The 25,153-nt window shown below is 49.8% G+C and overlaps 1 protein-coding gene across 1 annotated transcript in view; it reads left to right on the forward strand.

Moving 5' to 3' along the window:
* Window positions 1-25,153, forward strand: part of MAN2A1 (mannosidase alpha class 2A member 1) — a 1,346,034-nt gene that overhangs the window by 981,210 nt on the left and 339,671 nt on the right. The gene's annotated exons all lie outside the window — the stretch shown is intronic.

A 25,153-nucleotide genomic window follows, 5' to 3' on the forward strand; every position in this document is an offset into this window, starting at 1 on the left:
GTCCAACTCAGCGCTAAATGAGGTCACCTTGCAGCCCTTGGGCACGGCCTGTGCCAAACAGAAATCCCAGGGTTGAATTCCTCATTAAATGGGCAACCAGTGACCAGTGTCAATGGACAGGGGGGGCAGCAACCAGCCATTCCCGAAGTGGAGATGTGTCGGGGATTGCACCAAAGTCAAAAAGCACCCACGAGCCCGGATCTCCTGGATGGGTGGGCAGCAAGTGGAGGTAAGCCCTATTGGTGTTCTCTAGTGGGGGCCGCAACAAAGACAAAGAGCACCCACGAGTCCGGGTCTCATGGATGGGTAGGCAGCAAGAGGAGGTAAGCCCTGTTGGTGTTATCTGGTGAGGGCTGGAGCAGTTCCAGGGTATGCAGCGTGTGGGGGGGGGCGCGGCGTCCAGGCCCCGGGCCGCCCCACAGCGTGCCCGGGAAAGTGGCATCTTCAACAATGCGGGCCCCGAGTTCCAGAGACGCCCACCCAGGCGGGGGAGGGGGGCGGACCGGGACAGGTCCACGGCAGCCCCGCCACCGAGGGAGCCGCAAGCTCGCACCTCCCGTCCCCCCCCCCGGTCCCCCTACCTGCCACGAGGCTCCAATGATGCGGATCGAGGGGGGGAGCAGGAACAGGCAGAGAAGAGCAGGCAAGCCGCCGTCCACGCAGAGAGTGCCGCAGCTGCGAGGAACAGCAGCGGCAATCGGACCAGAGTGCAGGGCCACCAGGATCGGGAGGCCTCCGTTTCCAGGAGGGGGCAGTCCGGGGCAGTTCTCGGGAGCGGCGACCAGGAGGCCAGTGGTCGTGAGAGAGGGGGTAGTGTAGGGGAGCACAGCGTGGTCCCTGCCAGGTATTTGTCGTCTGGTGCGCCGTAAGGCCGAGATGCCCCTCTCCCACAAGGCCGTCAGAGCCGGGGAGCTGGGTGTCGAGTAGGCGTCGCACTCAGCGAAGCCGCGGCAGGGGGCGAGTCAGGCGTCCATTGTCCAAACTCGCTGCGGTGGGGCTCACAGGGGGTCCCCCGACCCGGGAGTTGGTGAGCACGTCGCGTGCAGGCTTAGACGGAAGCCACAGTTCCTGGGGAGTAGTCCGCTGCAGCTGTGAGGTATAGATAAAGGATTTGCGCTCTCGACGTCCGAAGCCCAAAACTCAGACAGCCATCTTGTTTCGGCACAACAGCGCCCCCACACCCTCTCTGGAGATTTTCCTTTGCGATTGCAGCTTACGTTTCTGCAAGGCTATGTGCAGTCGAGCAGGCATGAGACTGGTGCCACACGTTCTGAGGGAAAAAAACTTAAACTGAGGCTACGGGCGACGTTAAACTGAGGCTACGGGCGACGTGAGTCCTATTTATAACATCCGGTGACGTCACCCTCAACAGAGGCCTTCGAGGCACATCGACCCAACGTCATCGACGTAGGACGCCCACTGCTGAAAAAGTTTTCGAAGTGCACAGCTGTGGACATTACATGTCAAAGATGTGGAATATGTTGGAGGAACATCCAGTCGAAAGAACGTTACCAGTTGGTAAGTAACTTGTTCTTTTCAATGTTTTGTCCACTCTATTATGTACCACTCTGTTTTTGTGATCGGTAAGATCACATGCTTTACAGTTAAATTTGCTGAGTGTGTGTTGTGTATTTCTTAAAGAAACAGTGTGTGTCACCATAGCCATTTAGTCCACTATTATGCCAAACAGTGACCCCAAATATATTGCGGCTTACACAACTCAATGATGGGCCGTGCAGTTAGGAAAATGTGCCCATACAGTTGAACCACACATGAGCTATTTTCATGCAGACTTTTCCTCTGTTGTGCTTTGAGTATTGTAGCGTTTGCTGCAATGTGAAGTGGTCTTTTACATTATATCTATGCATAACTTGTATACTACGTTTGATATTTGTGCAGTACACAGATGTATTTCCTGCAATTTGCAATATAAAAACTTTACTTTTTTTAATGTGATAAGCAAAATCTTCTGGGCAATCTATGGATCTGTTGAAGAACATGGATACTGTATGATAGCAGCATATGGGCAGTGGCATAAACCACAAGGCACATATAACAAACTCCTGGAGAATAATTTATGCCAGTCTCATTAGTGAAAAAAATCTGACAAAGGAGGAGATGGAAGCAAGGAGTTTGAAGATGTGTATAACTCAGTTGCAGAACCTGGGCAAAATATGGAAAATGATTGTAGGGTAAAATGGCATGCAACCTCGGTTGGAGAGTGCAGTATTGAATTTGAATTGTTCCACATTTATGGACAGTTGGGGATTCACTTTGGAATACGCCGCAAAATGAGATGTCCATTTCCTGTGCTGGCAAGGGAATTGCGAATGAATTAGTGCCATGTAAGATTCGGAGTTAAGATGGATGTTGCTTATTTGTACTGGGATTTATGATGTTCTCTGCTGCCCATTTGCATGGATTCCAGGCACTCTGGACGATATGTAATGGAGGGGCTTGGTTAGGTTAGCAGAGAGAGAAACAAAAATCAAGATAGCTTTGCTGTTCTGCTGAATTGGCCAGACAGGAAATAACGAAGTTCTTCTTGGTGTTCTGCCTCAAGAGCACTTGTGGTACTTGTGTCAACAGGGAACCCTTTTTCTCCTGCACTGCAATGGTGCATCGGTCAAGAATGTGATATAAGGTGTGACGCTCCAGTTCTCCAGCATGGGGTCTGGCATAGATTCACATGCTCATGAATATTCCCCGTCGTCAGGCTGGGAATCCTCGGTAAAGAAAAAACCAGTATCAGTTTAGTTTCTGATCTGTCTTTCGTAGTAGTAACCAATCACTGATCTCTGCGTCATACTGACCACAGCCAATGACTGCCCTCTACCTAAGCCCCACCTCTGGCAGCCATCTTCAGATTTTTACAGCACGTTCAATTGTTGGGATCCTCGTGCTATTGCTCTCGAGCGTTAGTGCTATTTTTTCACGTTTTTTTTCTCAAAAACTTCAATTTTTCGGTCAAAAGAGTCTCAAGCTCCACCGTTTCTTCATCCGATCAACGGGGACCTGTGTCGGATTCGTCTACGCCCCTCAAGGGTGAAGATTACGTCGAGCCACGCTTTTGGAGGACTCCAGAAGTTTCTCAGGCCCATCGGACATGGCCCAGGAGAAGGGAAGCTCGACGCCCGAAAGCTGTTCAGGGTCTGCCCTGGATGCCAGCTTCAGAATGTCTTTAAGGAGGACGAATTCTCCTTTTGTCTGTACTGCCTACATGAGGACAAGACGCACGTGGAGAAGGACTGCGCGTTTTGCGGCAATGTCAGAGTGGACCATGAAGGACCGCCATCAACGTCTCGCCAACTGGCTGGAAGGGAAGAGCCCGTCAGGCGAGAAGAAGAAATCCGAGCGGTCTTCTAAGACCTTTGAAGACGCCCCGGCGACGGGGGTCCAACACAAGGCCAAGCACCGCGAGTCCGCTGCCACCGGGAGCGCCGAACGGTCGGGCTCTACGGGCGCCAGGCAAGGCGCACCCTCCCCGGCACCATCAACTACGAGCCAACGCTCTGGTTCGGGCAAGAGCAAGGCCGAGCACCCGGCGAACCTCCTGGAGAGCTTGAAGGCCCCATCGGAGGGAGAACGAGGCAGTGACCCTCCCCCCAAGGAGAAGGCGGTGAGCGCACCTAGGGTGGTGAAAGCCTTAATCCATCCGGCCAAGGCCTCTATCGAGACAGTCGCGGCGGCCCTGGCTCAGCCTGTGGAGGCTACACCAGTGGTGACGACCTCGGGGCTCAGAGTCTCCCTGCCACCACAGAGGGAGTCCTCTTTTATGCCCATCGACAGGACCCCGGTGAAACCTCCGACGGAGAAGAAAAAGGGGGGGGCAGGAGGTCGTCGTGGATTCGGCCTCAACCTCTGAGGAAGAGCTGATCGAAGTCTTAAGCCACGGCGTTGGCGTGGAAGAAGACCAGCCTGTCGGGGGGGGACCCCGACGTGGGAGACAACGATAACATCGAGGGTGCCGACGGGGCCCCTGACCGTCCATCGGAATCCCCTCAACCAGTGCCGCAAGACAACTCGGTGGCCATTTTGTTGGCTATACAGTCCTTCTGCTCGGAGATAAGGACGAGACTGCCGTTACCACCAGCGGAGGAACCGCTCCCGACGGGGGACCCGGAGCCAGGCCCTTCTGGGAGCCCTCCCCCTAAGAGAAGGAGGATTCATCCTCACCTCCTTTTCAGCCATTGCGCCCTGTCAGCCCTCCTCCCCGTCCACGACTCGTGGGGATGATACGGGGACTGACACGGCCGCGACGGGTACGGACGACTAGGTTTACGACGAGGATCTGCCGTCGTCACCTCCTACCCGGGCTTCCCCGCCCGACGAGATTGGATCGTTTCACTCCATGATCGCCAGGGCATCCGAGCTTTTCCAGCTCTGCCCGGAAGAGAAGAAGGAAGGTTTCCTTTATCAACGGCGCGAGGCCAAGAGGAAGACGGTCCTCTCCGTACCTCTACTGGACGATATTTGGGATGAGGGCCTCGCCCTCCTCAAGAACCCATCCACGACGCCGGCTAGAAGGGATCGGTACGTGAAGAAGTACCGGGTCCCGGACGCGGCTCCCTTGTGCCTTCGGGCACAGCCGACCCCGGACTCGGTCGTCTCCGCGGCGGCCAGGAAGAAAGCGGGGGGGGCGCGGCCTCTACCTCCCCGCCGGACGGCGAGGGAAAGAAATTGGATACGATGGGACGCAGGGTCATCTCCTCTGCAGTGACGACGATTGAGGCGGCCAACGCCTTGGCTATCGTAGCCCGCTACGACAGGGAGTTGTGGTACAAACTGGCCCCCCTGCTGGACTTCCTACCGGACGACAAGAGGGCAGATGCCCTAGAGATCTTGCAGGAAGGAGAGGTGGCGTCGGACCACGCCATTACGATTGCGACGGACATCGCCGACACTGGATTTCGCCAGTTGGGCAACGGCGTGTGCCTTAGGCGGCGTGGATGGCTCAAGGCTACTGACTTCCGTCAGGACGTGCAGACCAGAGTCTTGGACATGACGTTCGACGGAAACAACCTGTTTGGGAAAACAGTGGACGATTCCCTTCAAGCCATCAAGGCAGACACGGAGACGGCCCGGGCTCATGGGGTTCTCCAGCAACGGCAGCCGCCCTTTCGGAGCGGCAGAGGCAAACAGGGTGCCTCCAAAGGTTCCGGCGGCGGATTTTCCACCTACCGTCAAGCGGCCTGTTCGTCGTCGCAGGAAGCTTACAGGGGACGAGGCAAGTCAGGCGGACCCCGCCGTCCTCGCCAAGGAGGACAAGGCGGCAAAGCCTCGTCGAAGCAGGACTGAACCGGCCGTGGGGTCGGGCCCCCACCGAAGCACCCCGGTGGGAGGCCGGCTGGTGAGCTTCGTCAGCTTGTGGGAGTCCATCTCCACCGACCGTTGGGTGCTGGACGCCCTAGCTCAGGGTCACACGCTCGAGTTTCTAAAGAGGTGCCCGCGCGTCCCCCCTGTGGCCAGGAAAGAACATCACGTCCCTCAACTTCTCTTGGAGGCAAAGGCGATGCTCAAGAAGGGCGCCATCGAGCTTGTCCCAAAGAGGCTTCGGGGCTCCGGAGTTTACTCAAGATACTTCCTCGTGAAGAAGAAGACGGGAGGATGGCGTCCCATCCTGGACCTACGACGACTGAACAATTTCATCAAGGCACAGAAGTTCCGGATGGTCAGCCTCCAACACGTCCTGGGTCAACTGGAGGAGGGCAATTTCCTGTCGTCGTTGGATTTGGAGGATGCCTACTCCATATTCCCATCCTAAAGGGACACCGAAAGTTTCTCAGGTTCGTGGTCCAGGGGCGTCACTACCAGTTCAGAGCCCTTCCCTTCGGATTGAGGTCGGCACCCAGGGTGTTCACCAAGTGCCTCACACCGGTGGCGGCGCAGCTGCGCCGAGAGGGGATCCACGTCTACCCCCTACCTGGACGACTGGCTCATCCGAGCAAAGACGAAGGAGCTCGCCGTGGAGCACACGGCAAGGACCGTCCAACTACTCACGGACCTGGGATTCTCCTTAAACTACGCCAAGTCCCACATGGTGCCCGCGCAAGACGCACTGTTTCTGGGAGCGAAGCTCGACACAGTGTCGCTTCTGGCCTCTCCGTCGGAGGAAATGACGAGGGCCATCTTGGGCAAGGTGCAGCGGATGCAGGTTGCGGACGCGGCCAGGGTGAGGTCCATCAAGTCCCTCCTCGGAATGATGTCTTCTTGCATTTATCTCATCCGCCTGTGCAGGCTCCTGATGCACCCGTTGCAGGAGTTCCTGGACGCGCGCTGGATCCAGACGACGGGCAGCTTCGAGGAGAGGATCACACTCGACGAGAGTTTCCGACGAGCGATCCGGTGGGGCACCCGCGCGCATCTGACGGCAGGCATGGACTTTCAGACCCCCGACCACCAGGAGACAGTGACCACGGATGCCTCCCTGGAAGGGTGGGGAGCACACACCGAAAATCTGCACGTGAGAGGCCTTTGGCTTCCGACGGAGAAGTCCCTCCATATCAACGTCCTGGACCTCCGTGCAGTGTTTTGGGCCCTCAGGTCCTTTCTTCCGTCCCTCAAGGGCAAGGTGGTGAGGATCTTCACCGACAACACCACCACCATGTTCTACATCAGGAAGCAGGGCGGAACCAGGTCCCCAGCCCTGTCCAAGGAGGCGCAGGATCTATGGCATTGGGCCGTCGCCCTAGGGATGTTTCTGGTGCCGTTTCATCTGGCAGGGATAAAAAACACCATTGCCGACTCGCTCAGCAGAGAGCTGCGCTCGTGCCACGAGTGGGAACTACGGCAGGATCTAGTGGACCGCCTCTTCCGACGGTGGGGCACACCCCAGATCGATCTGTTTGCGACGAGCTCCAAGTGCCGGAGGTTCGCCAGCAGGTTTCCCCAGCCGAGGAGCATGGGCGATGCTTTCTCGTTCCCCTGGGAGGGCCTCTTTCTATACGCGTTCCCTCCATTGCCGTTGCTGATCCGGCTCATCAACCAGCTCAAGAGGTCACGGTGCAGGATGATCCTCGTCGCACCTGCGTGGCCGAGGCAGATATGGTTCCCGGACCTTCTGGACTTGTCAGCGTCCCCGTCAATCAAGCTGCCAGTGGATGCGGATCTTCTCTGCAGGGAAGGAGGCGCCATCCTCCATCACGACCCGAAATCGCTGAACTTGCAGGCCTGGCTCCTGCAGCGTTCGAGTTTGGAGGATATGACATACCGGCCGACTGCAGAGAGGTTCTTGCAAAGGCCAGGGCGTCCTCAACTCTTAAATGCTATGGACACAAATGGAAGAGGTTCTCTGTCTGGTGCCACGCACGGAAGATTAACCCTCTACGGATTAGGGCTCCCCAGGTACTGCCGTACCTTCTGACGCTGCTCAAGGCTGGACTGGCGCACGCGTCCATCAAGATTAATCTTGCTGCGATCTCCCGATACACCAGAACCACAGGGCGGACGTCTTTGTGGTCTCATCGTCTGGTGAAAGAATTCATGAAGGGATTGTTCAGATCGTTCCCGCCGGTGAAGGCTCCGGCCCCGGCGACCAAGCTCATGGGACCTCCGTTCGAGCCTCTGCACTTGGCTCCGTTGAAGTTCTTGTCGTGGAAAACAGCGTTTTTTGTGGCCATCACCTCCGCACGAAGAGTGGGAGAGATCCAGGCCCTTTCCTGCAAGCCCCCATACTTGACTTTTCACGACACGAGGGTAGTGCTCAGGACGCACCCCTCCTTCATGCCCAAGGTGCCGTCGGACTTCCACCTCAACAAACCCTTGGTGTTGCCTGTTTTCTTCCCGTCGCCTTCGTCGCCGGCCGAAAGGACTTTGCACTCGCTGGATGTGGCTAAAGCGCTGAAGTTTTACGTGGACCGCACAAAGTGTTTTCGGGAGACATCACAGCTTTTTGTGAACTTTGGACCTGTCAATCAGGGGAAGGCTCTCTCAAAGGCCTCCATTTCCAGATGGCTCTCCGGCTGTATCATGTGCTGTCATCGGTTGGCAAACCGACCGCTGCCTGGCCGTCCGAGAGCCCATTCCACCAGAGAGAACGCAGCTACCACGGCGTTCCTATCTGGTGTGCCCCTGCTGGACATCTGCAGGGCTGCTACGTGGAGGTCGACGCACACCTTCACGAAATTCTACTGCGTCGATCGGGATTCCAGGGAGGAGTCCAGGGCCGGCCAAGCAGCGCTGCGCAATCTGTTCGCCTAAGGTGAGCCTGGTGAGGAGGTAAGAATTGCTTAATGTTGAGTTTGATGTAATGCTTAATGTTGAGCCTTTGCCACCTCCCGTGGTTGTGCATGTGTGTACTGCTATGTATTCTTTATTCATGAGCATGTGAATCCATGCCAGACCCCATGCTGGAGAAGGAACAAGTTACTAACCTGTAACTGTTGTTCTCCAGCATGGGTCTGGCATGGATTCACATGCAAACCCTCCCGCCTACCCCTCTGCGGCTCTTCACTTGGTCATACTGCCACTTCACGTGCTACCAAATCTGAAGATGGCTGCCAGAGGCGGGGCTTAGGTAGAGGGTAGTCATTGGCTGTGGTCAGTATGACACAGAGATCAGTGATTGGTTACTACTACGAAAGACAGATCAGAAACGAAACTGATACTGATTTTTTCTTTACCGAGGATTCCCAGCCTGACGACGGGGAATATTCATGAGCATGTGAATCCATGCCAGACCCATGCTGGAGAACAACAGTTACAGGTAAGTAACTTGTTCCTTATAGACGACATTATGCTGCTAGCTTAAGTGAAAGGGCTCACAGGAGTTTTAGATGAAGAGATCCACGATCATTTATTCTTAATCCTGGATAATGTTCAGAGATGTATCAGCTGTTGCAAAATATTAATGAAGCATGGAATTGGATAGATGGGAGTTAGAAAAGCAACGACAATGACCCGATTCTTCTGCATGTCTCATATCATTTCTTAGAGGGACTCCAATAATCGGTATAGCTGAATTTAAACAGAACCAGTTTTATATCAGTTATTTGTTTGAGAACATAACTTGTATTTACCTAAGCATTCAAGTTAATGAACCCCACAACTAGATGTAATGTCTCGATGTGCTTTGGATATCATCCCCTCTTTATCAGGATATGATCTGAAATCCTTTTATAAATGTTAGGGAGAATGCTCTGTTTAGGCTGCATTTCCTAACCTAGTGAGTCCCCCAGCAGCTTTGCTGGATTTTTGGGGTTTATTTTTTTCTCCTGCCAAGAGTGAGACTTTTTTACCCTCACTCTTGGACATGATTTGAGTGTGTTCCTTTGACTCTAGATGTGTTTAATGGCCTATGGGGTCTTTTACTCCATAGGGCTTCATGTGTTTTTGTGATGTGTGTTACACTACACCCTCAGTGTAGTAACACAGGGGTGTCATAGTGAACCCCCAGTATAGACTCCATACCCTGGGGCTGACTACGGTCTCCCAGGACCTGTAAAGTCACCATTGACTTTACTAGTCTTGAATTCTGAACAGAACCAGTACAAACCATCATATTGTGGACGTACTGGCCGGGGCAATTCGATTGCCCCGGGGTCTGTTAGTCGAGGGGGCACGTCTCCGTCCCCCCTGATCGAGTTTTGGCTGGTGGCAGTGGATACTACTTTTTATATTCAACCGCGAATATTTCCCTATGGGATTTTCCCATTGTTCGAGGCTACTATCTTTATTTATTTAATTACGATAGCCTCGAACATACCGCCGGTTTATTTATTATATATCTCCGGTTGGTAATTTTTGCCAAAACTCGGTTCTAAAATGGCGTTTGTGTTCTCTTCTGTGACTCCAACCCAAGTCGGGCCCTTTGTTCCACTTTTTGGCGTGCTTCTCCACAGAAGCCCTCCAAAGTGGAGCCACTCTGTCTGGGGTACTTAGGAGGGGTGAAGGGGGATTTAGGCACCCTGGACTGAGTTGCCTAGGCAACTCAAGTCGCACTCTGTCCTGATTGGCCCAAGTGGCGAGCCGGCCAGCTCACCACTTAGCATGTTTGAGTGACAGCTAGGCTGAGTGAATGTGGATTTTCTGCATAAAAGCAGTGCTTTGGGGACTGGAACTTCAGAAGTCACCACAGGACCTAAGAATCCGATGAGGGAGAAGCTGAGCCGACCTGCTACGACGACACCACCGGTGGAGCCTGCTGGACCGTCTCACCACTTATCCCAACGACAGAGGGAATCTCCCGCCGGAGAGTCTTCTTCCTTTGACTGGTGGGGATAACCTGTTTCACCGTATTTTCGCCTTCCCGACGCATCTCGTGGCCGCCTTGCCTGTGCTAAGCACCCCGGCAACCGGAATACCACGTTTTACCACGAGAGCGTAATAAAGGATATTACCTTTAACAAGAAAACTCTGCGGCTGGTTTCTTCCCTGGCAGTGCAACGACCTTCATCTTTCCTCCAAGTCGAGATCTTCTCTTCCCCTGGACGACGCCGAGACTTGCCCCCGCTGCCAGGAACAACTGTCACCGCTGGAGGATCCTTCCCACTTAAGGTACCGTGTTCCGCCTGGCTTCCCTTGCCACTGACTGTACGGGGTAGATTTAGCCCCCGGCTTTCGAATCTGGGTTAGCCTGGGACACCCTCGCTAAACTTTTCTGAGCCTCTCTAAACTCTTTTCAAACCCTCTGCAAGACTTTCAAAGCCTAGTGTAACTGTGTGATCTTGGGCGCCTTTGTGCTCTGCTCTCTAAGAGTGGGCACAGCCTATGGACATTTGCTCTTCTGCCTTGCTAAAAGTGTTCCTAAAACGTAGTGTATCTTCACATATTCTGCCTTTTTCCCCCTCCCTTTTTCATGAACTTATTGGAGTGCCATCTATAGTTAAGCGCTCACCTCTGTCTGGAAATAAGTGGTGTTAACTAAGACTTGTCTGATAAGGAATAAGGGTTGTATATATCATAATAGTAACTGTGTTTAGAGTGTTTTACAAATAAGAGTGCTGAAGTGTTTCAAACAGTGTGTTTTTAAATAAATAATTATATACTTTGATACCAAAGCTCTGGTCAGTGTTTGCTTGTGCTATTGTATCTGACTGCCTATTGTCTATACTTTGCATACTGCCTAACTCTTCTTGAAGGAAGTCTGACTTCTCAGCCACAGCTACCAGGTAAATCTGGGTGGTACAGGCTGCTACCAAGTGGGTTTACTGCGAACACCTGTAGTCCTAAATCTTTTGCAGAGTTCCCAAAGGGAACTGCACAGGTTTCTGCCTGACAATAAACATTTCTAAAAATTGAATTGTCTGATCTGTTAGTGTTTTTGCAGCCAATAGCACACTATTATTCACACAGATGTATTCCAAGTCAACCCCATTTATTGCTTATTTGCACATTCCTTGCATTGCATTGTCGAGTTGATAGTTTATTAAGTAGCTTGTTAAATATCCGTACCACCTAGTTTGGAAAGTTTTCTAATCGATTATGTTTAGCTGTTTTCATCATCAATCTGTTGTATCGCAGTGTAATCCACTATTTATCTTGAAACCCTTTCACCCAAACCAGCATGCTGGTTTAATTGTAAGTGTGGTCGCGGGACCGTTATTGCGCAGCAAACTCCAATCCCCAGTGGAATTGTAGTCCGCGCGCCCATTTGTTTAACTTCAGGCGCGTTAGCGTCTTGTCATTCTGGGTTAGTCCTTGCTGACATTGCTGGGACTGAGCTCTCTTCTCGTCGGAACGAAAGTTCCACTGTAGCATTTTGCCGTTACCAGGTATGGAACTATAAAAACCATTTCTCCCTATTATTCGCACTCACCGTCTAACTAGAGAAAGCATTATTAAGGTAAATGTACAGTTCTCTGCTGACACTTGTGAGACATACAATATCACCATACATTCATTTATAAAACACCCCTCCTGACTACAGGACCCATGTTAACTATCGAACAAAACTTCTGACAGTAAGATGAAAGAAGTTACAAGATGTCAGTTGAGAGCAATGCCAGTGAACAACTGCATGCTTACTCTGCTCTCACCTATGAATCTTTGAGTGAGCCAGAGCGCGACAATGCCATGACGCTATTGGATGATGCACATGTTCCTAAACGCGAGAGGATCCCAACAAAATCTATATTGCGTAATGGCCGCATATTTGAAGTTGCCTGCTTGAACACTAGATCATTAGGGATGTCCGCTGTTGACTTCCATGATTATATCCTGGATACCGACATAGACATTTTGGCTATAACTGAGACCTGGCTGAATGATTTCAGTGGCCCTATTATCAAGGCAGCCACTCCTAGAGGTTTTCCTTTTTCGGACAGAATAGAGAGATGGGTATCGGAGGTTAGGTAGCTGTTATTGCTAGAGAGCAAATTTATTTCTTCCAGGCACCCACAGACTGCAAGGGCTGTGAACTGCTTCACCTGAAAGTTAACTCCTCCCCTTTCCACTGTACTCACTTTGTGATTTACCAACCCCCTAATGAGATGCCTAATTTTAACGAGGACCTTATGGCCATTTTAACCTATTTTAACACCCCCAACACATTTATTTTGCTTATGGGTGATCTCAACAGGTGGAAGGGAAATACCGCTGACCATGTTAAAGGTAACATTTTGGATTAGGTTGCGGCAAGAAATATGCAGGTTGACTTTATGTCTGGTCTTTTAAAAAGGTGGCTTGTAAAAAATCAAACAGGGTTGATCTTTATAAGTGTTTATCCAGTATTATGGCACATACATCCGATCTCGACCCACCCAACTTGTTGGCCTTAAGATATGAGTCTGCCATGACCGACATGCTTGACAGCATAGCTCCTGTCACGCTAAGATAGTTGGGGACAGACAAAAAACCATTGAAGCTGGTTTTTCCCTCAACTCATTAAACTGAAACAGGAAAAAAAATAGCAGCGCGCAAATGGAATAAAGCCTACACGTATCAAAAACAAACTATTTGGAAAAACATTGAAAAGGAGTATAGGGAGAACATTCTCATGGCAAAAAAAACGTTTATAATGCTGCAATTGAGGGATCCTCGACAGTATGAGAAAACTCTTTGAAATTCTGAAAACCTTGGAAAAATCAGATCTGGCTTCTCCTACTATGTAAGATTGTTAAAAGGTTCAACAAGCTTTTTCAGACAAAATTACAATAGCTCATGCGAAACATATGGCAGATCAGGTTTCAACTTCTGAACCCGTCAACATCGAGGTTCCACCACGTGAGGATGCCATGCTTTTTAATTTCTCCACCATCTCTGTGCAGACCATGGAGGAAGTCCTCAAGAAGATGTGCCCCACCTGTTTTAATGGTGATAACTTGCCAGTTAATTTTTTTTTAAACGCTGTGAATATTTTTGCACTGTTTTTGACTTGCTTTACTAATGCCACTTTCTGGCACGGTGCCATGCGTAAAGAGGTCAAGAAGGTTGTAGTTTCCCCATTGTTGAAGGCAAGTTTAGACCCCACATATTTGAACTACTATAGGCCCATTACAAATGTGCCCTACCTCTTGAAAATCATGGACCGAGTAGCCACCATGCAGCTGCAAAAAACATTTAGAAGAGGCTAACATCCTCCACTCTAGACAATCGCTCTTCTCTCCAGAGCCAGATGAATGACTGCATGGATAAGAGCAAGGCAGGCTTACTGAAGCTTCTTGATTTATCAGCGGCTTTTGACCTCCTGGACCACAAGAAACTTTTAGCCGCATTGTCCTTGGTTGGTCACTACCTGTGGAATGGTTGAATTAATTCCTGTCAGACGAGATGTCGAGTGGGTGTTGGGGCCAAGCATCCTAGGGCAATTACTGTCCATCTGTGGAGTGCTTCAGGGAGCTTGTCTGTCCCCCGCACTCTTTAATATCGATCTACGTCTTCTATGCAATATCCTGCATAAAGCGGGGGTTAAATTTACAAATAATGCTGATGACACTCAGTTGCTGGTGGAACTGAGTGGAAACTACATTGAGGACTCAAAGACCATAATACAGAATATCTATCAAATTATAAAACATTGGATGATTCAACACTGGTTCTGCCTCAATAGTGGAAAGACTGAACTTTTGGTCTTCAGAACCTCCCAAGCGAGGTTGAAACTGGGGCTGGGATGCACAGAATTTGCCATTGATGGCCACTCTATTATGGCCTTAGACCAGGTCAAAACTCTAGGAGTGATAGTGGATCAGTCACTGGGTGCAGACACACACGTAGCAAATGTTATAAAAAAAAAATCTCAATACCACCTGATGTTACTCAGGCTGGTCAAACCATACGTTATTGGCAAGAATTTTAAAACTCTAGTCCGAGCCATAGTAATGCCCCGTATTCACTACTGTAATGCTCTGCTTGGAGGAGCCAGTAAAAACTGTATACAGATGCTCCAAAGTTTTTCAAAATGACGCAGTCACAATTATGAAAGGCGTTTCTAAACGGGAACACATAACTACAGCCAGGAGGGAACTTCAATGACTCAATGTCACATCCAGGATTACCTTTAAGATTCTGACCCTGACACACACATGCCTACATGGGCTTGCCCCAAGCAACCTGAAAAACAGCCTCACCGCCCAAATGCACGGGGGGTCAACCAGATCAAATGACACCTACCGTCTCATCTGCCCATGGATCAAAAGAAGCCAGGGCAGAGGTTGTTCCTTTCCGGTTATAGCTACCATTACCTGGAATTACCTCCCAGTTGGGTTGCGTATAGAGAAGAGCCTTCAAATCGTCCAAAAAAGGCTCAAGACGCTCTTATTCTAATAGGTAATCCATCTCTTACCTAGTACTCTCTCTTTCTTCAGCCCCATCCGTTATATGCATTTTGTTGGTGGTGTTATTTACTTGTCCTGTGGCACATATGCGCCCTGATGCCTGCGGACTATGGCGCGTTATAAGCATAAAACGGAACATAACACATAACATTAAACATAAGATAGTATTGTACACTTTTTTAGGATGGCTCAGAATGATTGGATGGGTGCCAATTCATTTTACAGTTTGTTCCTGTTTTTATAGGACTTTGTGTCGATAAACATACATTTTACAAATATAAAGCCTGGTTTAGAATTGTTCAATTTACCTTTTGAAATTAGTTGATTTTTGTTTAGTGTTTGAGGTCTCCCTACCACTGGTGCACCTATGCGTTATGAAGCTTTTTAGTTTGGGCTATTGGGTGTCTCTTGCATTAGAGTACAGATAGGGAGAAATGGCATTGAGGAGGGACACACCGCTTGTAGGTGTTCTTTGGATATTTGCCCACCCATTGACTGCCCATGCCTATACTAATCCCTATGGCCATTCCCACCCAGTTTCTGCCCCTCCCTGCACAAAACACCTCCTTGTGGAACTCTGTGAGCTCACTTTAAACAAGCCTTACCATCAAACTTTGCACTGAAAGTGCATACCAGTGTTTTTTCAAAGCAGTCTTCTGAAAGTTAATGACTGAATTGGAGTTGTAAACCAGCTACTGGTGTTTTAAAACTACCTTAATGAGGTCTGCCTTCTGCCACTCAGTTGATAAGCACTATGCATGTCCTTCACTGAAGTCCTGTTAAAAACCAGCTTTGGAAAAGCCAAAGGTGTTAGCTTGTGTATACTTATTCAGCTTTTACCAGGCACTGCTATTAGATTTACAGGTACTCGCACCTGCTATAATCAATGACCAGTTAATGCCACTACGTCTGTGCATGGCAAGCACCTTTCCCAAGCCTACACAAAAGCCCAAACTGTTGGTATTGCTAATGCTTGTTCTCAGAAGTCCCTGAACCACCGACTGACATGCTGGCGGGAGATCTTAAAGGTCCGTCCTCTGGATGTCCTCAGGAAGTTTGTGTCTTTCAGCAATGTAGGTAAGCCGCTTTTCTTATCTTCTTCCCAACCAAGTGTCTAATTTCCAGGAGTGGATTTGGTTGGAGGGCCAGGTATGATGCGGCTAGCCACGGCACTGTCGGATTCCACCCCAAAACCTCTGCAGAGGCTGCTACCACTGGTGCCTGCACTGAGGACCCTTCATGGTGTATCACTGGATCTTGGTCTGAAGTGATTCCGGTCCCTGCAGGCTCTGACAAAGCTCACTGTCCATGAGGACAGTTTGCCTTATACCGGGTGTTTGCCCGAAGACCCTCTAGGGCATAGGTCAGCAACGAATGTCTCACCATATATTTCCAACTACACATTCCATAATGCATTTTCTGCCGCTATTACTGCCAGCTTCACTGCTGCCACCAATGCCACTACAGCCTCTGATGCCGAATTATTCTTCCCTCCCTAGCCCCCGTTGCCCCCTGGTTTGCCTGGAGATACCAGGGTGACATGGATGTTTCCACAGATGACACAAAGGTGGTACCCATGTCTGCAAAGGTCTGTCATGACAGGATTCAAGGTCTAATCCTATACGTTTAACAATTTGGTGCTGGAGGTACTTCATACGGATCAAGGGGCCCTGTCTTCAGTGTTAAGTTTGACAGATAAGTCTGGCATTCAACTTCAGCCAGGTGTAGTAGGAGAGGCTATTAAGCTGTATCAAAAAAACAGCATTGATTCCACCATTGGGTAAGGTGGACCTCTGCACGTTGGCCCTCACCGGTGAGAAAATCCGCCTGAAAGGGCACCTCCAGCCCATTCGACCATCATGGCAGCGTTGACCCCTTTTTGGGAAAGCTCAGGCTTCCTCATAATCCTCCTTCTTCTCTCAGATCCACTAGGGCAGGACAATCATACTTCGGTTGCAGCTATTTAGAAATGTTATCAGAACGCTTCCCTTAATATGAGACAGGCTAACATGGAAGCCATGATAGTGAATTTGAAGTTGCAGAAGGAGCTGGGGAGGATTGAACATTTCTACTTCCTTTTGAGTACCATGATTGTTTCTGTTCAGGTTTAGTGGAGACACTCTAGGTCGCAGAGGACATGATGGCTGCTTCATACCCATCATCAACCTGGAGCCAGAGGCGGGTTCACGCATGAATCCCGGCAAAGGCAAAGTGAGCGACCAAACCTGGTTTGGCACACAGAGTAAATCTCAAGAAGGACCTTTCCACAAGGAAATGGTGAAAGAAGACGACCTTGGCCATTTTGAGAAAAATGGCACCCTTGGGTGCTATACTGCAGCTGAGGACGCAGCCCGCGGTAAATGCACACCACGGTAGTTAAAACGAAACCACTGCCACCAGCCATTTAGTGAGGAAAGGGTAACCTAAACAATGTTACATGAAAAGCTAGACAAAGGGGATGATAGGTAACCCGCAAGCACCCTATTGTAAGATAGTGGGTGCTGGGTCTAGAAAGTTACAAATGTAAGTAAAGTCAATTTCACTTTACTGCTCTTGGAAACAGTTTATCCAAGAGAATGTATTTAAACCTTTGGGAAATCTGAAAGATTTCCCTAGGCCACTGCGCTGAAGGTGCTGTGTGACCCAATGTAAAAGACGATGCCTATGGAGTTTGTCAGACTCCACAACCAAAAGAAACAGTGTACAAAATCACATTAAAATACATGAGAGAGTGGGGGGAAAAGGGTCTCACTCTCTCCAGGTTAAAAAAAAAATCAAGTCCTCAAAATCCAGCAAAGTCGCTGGGGATCTCTAAATTGGAGGGAATTAGCACATTTATGATTATTCTCCCTAACAGTAACCATTGGTTTGGGTCGTCGAATGATGCGATGCTCCAGCAGTTTGGCGAATTATGTCGGTTCGAAGCAGTGTCCTTGGTGATCTGATTCAGGGTTCAAAGAGGCAGCAGTTTGTTTTGGTCCGCAGCAGCGAGCAGGTCATTTGAGCCGAAAAGGTGACCTGGTCTCCTTGGCACAATGCAGGGCAAGCCTTTTTAGTTCATGCAAAGGAGCGGCTATTCGAAGGTTCGATGCAGTGCCAAAAAGAGTGCCGGCGGGTCCCTCTGGTTCAAGTGCGGGCAACCTGGTTCGACTGCAGTTCTTCCAGTTTGATGCAGTAGAACAGGGATCCCCTCCAGATTCTGTGCGAACCACAGCTCAGCCTCTAAAACACAAGTCATTTCAGGTTTTGCTCTCCCAGCCTGGGAGTTTGGTGGAGAAGTAGGGGTGTCATGGTATGGGTTTTCGTAGTACAGCATACATATTTAACCTTAATCTAAAATGACAATACAGTATTAAGAAAAATCATACATTGGTACAAAGATTCACTCCCCAAGCACAGAAGACAGCACAGCGAAGTTAATTCTTAAGTAAATGTATTTTATTTCAATTACTGAACTATGTAAAGGTTTGAATAAATCAATTGCAATACAAAAAAAAATAAAAAATAAAAATAAAAAAAGATGCAAACCGGATTCTGGACTGAGTCTGGCCTGGTAGTCGAGTAGTTTAAAAAATCAAATGCAACATGTGCCACATGTATGGCCTGTAAATTTGCATTTTCATTTAATTATCTAACAAGAATGAGTTGATTAAAATGATTTCGCTAAAGCCAACGCATTGCTCAAATACCACCGATTGAATAATCTCTGAACAAATAAAAGACAACATTTTAGCCTATTTTATGTACTAAGGCACGCATCTCGCTGACAAATTGCAAAAAACCTGTGGCTTGGGCAGCATGGCCATGGAATGATCGATTTTATTTTTAACTGTGCTTTGCCCTTGGGCAAAAAGTAAGTGTGTGTGTGCGTGCGCGGCGCTCCTGATTCCCAAGATGTAAGATGACAAAAACAGGAAGCTTATCGATGAAGACTCTTAATGGGCCGGGAATAAATCTGGAAGCAAGACACGCAGAGCAACACAGGTTCAAATACTGGTCCTGCTTAGAGACTGGTCTCTGGTAATATAGCGTGTTAGAAAAGATGAATTCATTGATGCCCTGAACCCTCGCCTCTCACAGTGCACCTCACCAAGGGCACAGTGCACACATCAGTAGGAAAAAGAGGCACTGCACACAAGGGTAAGGGTAGGCAGGCACCCAGGGCTGAAATGGACCCACACCCCAACACGTTAAAAAGATTAATGGCTTCCTTTGGTGATCATTTAGGGTGTTAGCACTCCAGCTCTTTGTTCTGCTGTGGACCACAAGCTTAGGTCTGTGTGGCACATATTTCTTATGGCAGCATCAGTCTACAAACGCATATAAAGAGAGACGGCCTTTAATTTATGTCCTTGCTAAACATAGACCTCTCCAAAATATTTCCAATGATCTCACATTTTTCACCCTGCTATTTGGTGTTGGGCAGTGACTTTCCTTGGAGATTAGTGAAGTTCAATGTATTGCTCATATTGTGAAAATTCAATAAAAAACGAGAAAATCATCCACTGTAGTGTACATTACAAATCAATATCCATAAACCTCTACGTAAACAACGCAGCTGCCTACCTTAACGGAAGTCATTTAACCTGTTGCTCTGAATTCATTCTTCCTATTCTTATAATACATGGGTCTGCATCCTTTTCGCTCTGATGTTCTGCACTACAAGTCCCATGATCCCTCACTATTGATTATGCTGGCTAAGACTGGTGGGAGTTGCAGACCCCTGTAATGAAACATGTGCTTCAGAGATACAACATTGGTCCAACTGACACTGCTTGCACCCAAAAAAAACCATAGTTTCTACTGCCATTTTGCATTTTAAGCCCATAAACCAATGAAACGTTGGAAGCCACCATGCGTCAATTGCAAATATGGGCCCAGTCCAGGGAATGGAGGCCATGGGCCTGATTTACAAAGTGTTTTCCAATGCTGTTGTATATGGAAAAGGGCATGGCCCCTTTAAGAGGACCAAGGCAAGGGGAGCGGGAGGAAAGCGGAAAGGGAGGGGACAAGAGGAAGGAAGGCAGAACGTGTGAGAGTCGAAATAAAGCAAGTTGACAGGACGTCAGGCTCCGTATCTTTAATATGGTGTGTGCATGAGTGATGCGCATGGCAGGCCTAACACTGGCGACGAAGCCGATGCGAAGACTCGCGAGCCGGCAGCAGTAGCAGGAGGGCGGTGAGCCCAGCAGTCGAGGAGGGCCCGTGTGCCCGGCAGTTTGAGGTGGGCCCGTGTACCCTGTGGCCCAGCAGTGGCCCGTGTGCCCTGTAGCTCAACAGAGGGCCCGTGTGCCCGTTGCTGATCGGAGGCCTGTGCGCCTCGAGAAGGTGAGGCCCGTGTGAGGTGGGCCCGTGTGCCCGGCAGTTTGAGGTGGGCCCATGTACCCTGCAACTCAACAGAGGGCCCGAGTGCCCGTTGCTGATCGGAGGCCTGTGCGCCTCGAGAAGGTGAGGCCTGTGTGAGGAGGGCCTGCGTACCCTGTGGCCCAGCAGTGTCCCATGTGCCCTGCAGCTCAACAAAGGGCCCGTGTGCCCGCCGCGGATCGGAGGCCTGTGCGCCTCAAGAAGGTGAGGCCCGTGTGCCTCCGGTGGACGGAGAGGGCCCGTCATCGACCGGCGGCCCGTGCGCCCCGCACAGAGGAAGTCTGCACACCTCGAGGGAGCGAAGCCCGCGTGCCGGAGAAGTGAGGAGAGAGCGCCGGAGGACCGGAGTGGGCCCGTGCGCCCAGGAGAGAAGTGCCAACACAGACACAAGAACACTGGTGGACCGTGACGACTGCTTCAAGTAAGGAAGGGGGGGAAAGGAAACCTCGCGTCTCCCGATTGTGACAAGTTAAAGCAATCTGGAAGGACCGTAACTTGGGGAAGGAACCCTGTGCTCCCCCACGTGACACTCGCAAATATCACGGGAGAATAAGAATCCCCGTGTCTCCCCACGTGACATTTACAATTTATACACGAAAACTGCAATTTATACAAAGAAGCTACTACGAAAGAAACCCCGCGCCTCCCCACGTGACACTTTCGATTCACAAGAGAAAGACACAACAAACGAAATCCCTGTGTCTCCCCACGTGACATTTGCAATTTATGCGTGAAAACTGCAATTTACACGAGGAAGCTACCACAAAAGGAACCCCGTGTCTTCCCACGTGACATTTGCAATCATAAAAAACAAAAAAAAAAAAAACAAAAAGGGAAAACACTATCACCACACCACGCAGGAGAAAGGAAAGCCTGCGCTCACGTGAAAGCTGTACAAAGGACCGTAACACCATAGTTAACCACTATATGCACCTAAGTGTCACCTAACCAACAAAAGGAATTTCAGTGGCACCATCATGTCGGCTCCAGACGCCGCAGACCCCAATGCACAGCCAGCACCACTAGAGACACCATCCTCATACGCCAGCCTAATGAGGAGACCCGCGGCGTTCACTCTAAACCCACACCATGACCAGGGCCAATGATGAGAAGAGTGGATGGAAGAATTTGAGGACTTTGTAGGTGCCATAGGCACGCAACAACCCCCCAACATACTAAGCATCTTCGCAAACGTAGCAGGCAGAGAAATTAAGAACATCATACGCACGATCCCATTACAGGACCGTTCCACGTATGCAAAACTACGACAAGCCATCAATGACAAAATTGTCATCTCACCCAATCGTGACTACGAAAGATACACGTTCAACCAATGCAGTCAACTACCCCACGAATCAATAGGGGAATTTGTCATTCGCCTTCAAAGAAAAATATCGAAGTGCGACTTCGCCAATTTTAATGATGAGGAAGCCATCAGGCTACGTATAATAGAAGGCTGTGTATCGTCGATGTTCCGGAAACACCTCCTAAAGAAGCCCTTATCCCTAAAGGAAGTATTAGACCTAGCCAGAGTTTACGAGAGAGTGGACATCCAAGCAGCGGCCATCGAGAACCCCAAGAAGGGAGAGGTAATAGCAGCAGTACATCCCTATGCCCGAAACACAGCACAACAAACAAGGATGAACACGAGGTACCCATCACAACGGACACAAAGTGACCGCCAATGCTATCGCTGTGGATTTGAATACCAACACAGAGGTCCCTGTGCTGCCATCGGCCAACGCTGCATGAGATGCGGCATGGAAAATCACTTCCAAATGATGTGTAAAGAACTGCTACCGGAAGGAGGATCATCACGCCCGAGACCTGCCACTCGCATGATGGAAACTCACACAGACCAACCTCGCCAGACGGATAGAAACACTTCAACCTCCGCGAATGTTTATCAACGCCCAAACACTGGAAGAGCCCTCAAAGGTCTCCAGATCGAGCCAGACAAAAAAGATCATGAACTATGACATGCACAGGAGTAATGTCATGCAAAACGTGGAGTATGAAGTGACCTACAAGGGAGAAACCACAAGCTCGTGTGAGCAAGACAGAGACCCATACCTTAGCTTCCCACCCCAACATCACCCAGGAGGGAATGACCACACTCAATACTGGCAAGATGGCTACGACAGAGAGTACGTATGTCTCCTCAGTGTTGGAGATGAAGACACGTCGGCCCCCAGAGTGACGGTCCAGCTGGGCAACATCAGCAACAGATTCATCATTGACACAGGAGCGACAGTAAATGTCATGAATGAAGACATCCACCGTAACATAGCCTCATCATACCCCCTGCAAGAATCCAGAACACACATTTTTCAATGGGGAGCGACACAACCCATGTCTTCTAAAGGAAAGTTCAAATGCAATCTACGGCATAGAAACATCACAATACCAGCCACGATACATGTCATAAGGAGCCCGTCCGTCGGCCGCTGCCTCCTCAGCTACCGAACAGCTAAGGCCCTTGCCCTAATTGACCTACACTACGACCAGTCAGAAGAAATAGAAGGGCTACCACTTCCACACGGACTCATCGGGTCAATAACAGACAAGCCCCTATCGAAAGAAGATCTCAAACGCCAATTCCCCAGGCTATTTTAAGGGGTGGGCATGTTAAAAGACTCATGCATCAAGCTGCACATTGACAACAACATCGGGCCGGTCCCACAACCACCGCGCAAAGTGGGTTTCCACCTTCAAGAACAAGTATCAAAAGAAATACAACTTCTTCTCTCCATTGATATCATAGAGAAAGCAGATGGACCAACACCGTGGGTATCGCCAATAGTCATCGCCCCCAAAGACAATGGTCGTTTCCGCATATGCGTTGACATGCGCATCCCACACACCGCTATCCAAAGGGACAGGCACCCGGGCCCAAGCTTGGAAGACATGCTGATCAGGTTAAACCAAGCCAGGTTCTTTTCGAAGCTTGACCTCAACCAAGGATATCATCAACTTGTCCTGGATCCAGAGTCACGGCCCATCACCACATTCGCAACGCACGATGGGTTATTCCGATATAAAAGATTAAATTTTGGCATATCGTCCGCCGCAGAGATCTTTCAAGAGACCATCAGACGGCTCATAGCATCAGAGATGAATGCACTAAACTATAGTGACGACATCTTGATATTCAGGAGAGATCAGGACCAGCACGACAGAGCCCTATGAACCGTCTGCTCCATCCTACAAGACGCAGAACTGACCCTCAACGAGCCCAAGTGCGACATCAACAAGACAAGCTTAAAATTCTTCGGACACACATTCTCGAACAGGGGCATAACAGCCGACCTGGACAAAATTAAAGCAATAACCGAACTCCAAGCACCTACGACCACTGCAGAACTACGCTCCCTGTTGGGAATGGCAGGATACTGCGCGCGTTACCTCCCAAACTATGCCTCAATAACTGACCCGCTCCGCAACCTCCTAAAGAAAAATACACCATTCACTTGGGACGAACGTTGCCAGGAAGCGTTCATGGCAATAAAGGAAGGCCTCTCCAACAACCGGTAACTAGCATATTTTCATCCAGACTGGCATACCATTATTACAGTTGATGCAAGCCCGGTGGGACTAGGAGCCATCCTAGCCCAGACCGACCCCTCGGACAGTACTCATCACGCAATAGTTGCATACGCTAGCCGTGCCCTGTCACACACTGAAAAAGCTTACTCTCAAGCGGAGAGAGAAAGCCTAGCCGCTGTATGGGCTTGCGAAAAGTACCACAATTTCATCATCGGTCGGAAATTTACCCTGGTCACGGACCACCAAGCCCTGCTATCAATCTTTGGAAACCCCAGGACGAAAATGCCGCCCGCATTGAACGGTGGGGGATAAGACTGCAAGAGTACGATTACTCCATTATCCACAAACCAGGGGGTGGCGCCAATCCAGCGGACTACCTTTCCAGGCACCCCCTAAGGGACAAAAAGGACACGCTAGAAAATGAAGCCACTGAATATATCTCATACCTGTCAGCAAATGCCACGCCACCCACTATCTCCTTAACAACATTTGAGGAAAGAAGCAAAGCGGACCCGACAATCAGAGCCGCTGTCTCTCTCACCCGCTCCAACAAATGGAGAGAGCATTGCACAAGAAAAACGGAAATGGAGGAGGTAGACCAGAAAGAACTTGACCGGCTGTCCAAGATACACGACGAACTCATAGCCACAGACCAAGGACTCCTATTACGGGGGAAGAGACTAGTAGCACCCAGAGACCTGAGAAAGACCCTGGCAACCCTAGCTCATGAAGTCCACAGAGGCATAGACAACACCAAACGATTCCTCAGGAAATACGTCTGGTTCCCATATATGGATGTGATAGTAGAAGACATGCTCAAACACTGCAGACCTTGCCAACTAGCAGCGCAAGGACCGAACCCAAACCCTCTGCAGCTAACAACGCTCCCGACAAGACCTTGGCAAAAAGTCGCAATGGTCTTCTATGGACCCCTAGAAGAAGGGGGTTATCTATTAGTGATAATAGATGAGTATTCGAGATTCCCCTTTGTCAAACAAACGATGTCAACATCATTCGAGGAAACCGCACCCATAGTGGACGAACTGTTCAACGAATGGGGCATCCCCAACGTTGTCAAAACCGACAACGGATCTCCATTCCAAGGAAGGGAATTCGCAAACTTTGCAAGCCACCTAGGATTCCACCACCAAAAGATCACCCCGCTGTGGCCCCAAGCCGACGGGATGGTGGAACGATTTATGGCTACCATCAAACTGACAAGACAAAAGGCAGTGGCGGAGCAGACGCCACATCCGAAGGCCATCTGCAGCATGCTCCGGGGCTATCAGAATACCCAACATGACGCGACAGGAAAGCCACCAGCCGAACTCCTGGTGAGATACCAACCCAGAACGCGCATTCCCCGATGGGAGGATTATACACCTGAAGAAGACCTAGCCATCAAGAACGAGACGCCGAAAAGAAGAGGAAGGCAAAGCAATGGGCCAACACGAGAGCGAAAGAACAACAGCTAGAGATCGGACAAACTGTCCTAGTGCGGCAAAAGCAGCGCAAGAAAACAGACACCCGGT

Source organism: Ambystoma mexicanum, chromosome 6p (assembly GCF_040938575.1).
Source record: "Ambystoma mexicanum isolate Mex_15411 chromosome 6p, UKY_AmexF1_1, whole genome shotgun sequence".
Lineage (NCBI taxonomy): Eukaryota > Metazoa > Chordata > Amphibia > Caudata > Ambystomatidae > Ambystoma > Ambystoma mexicanum.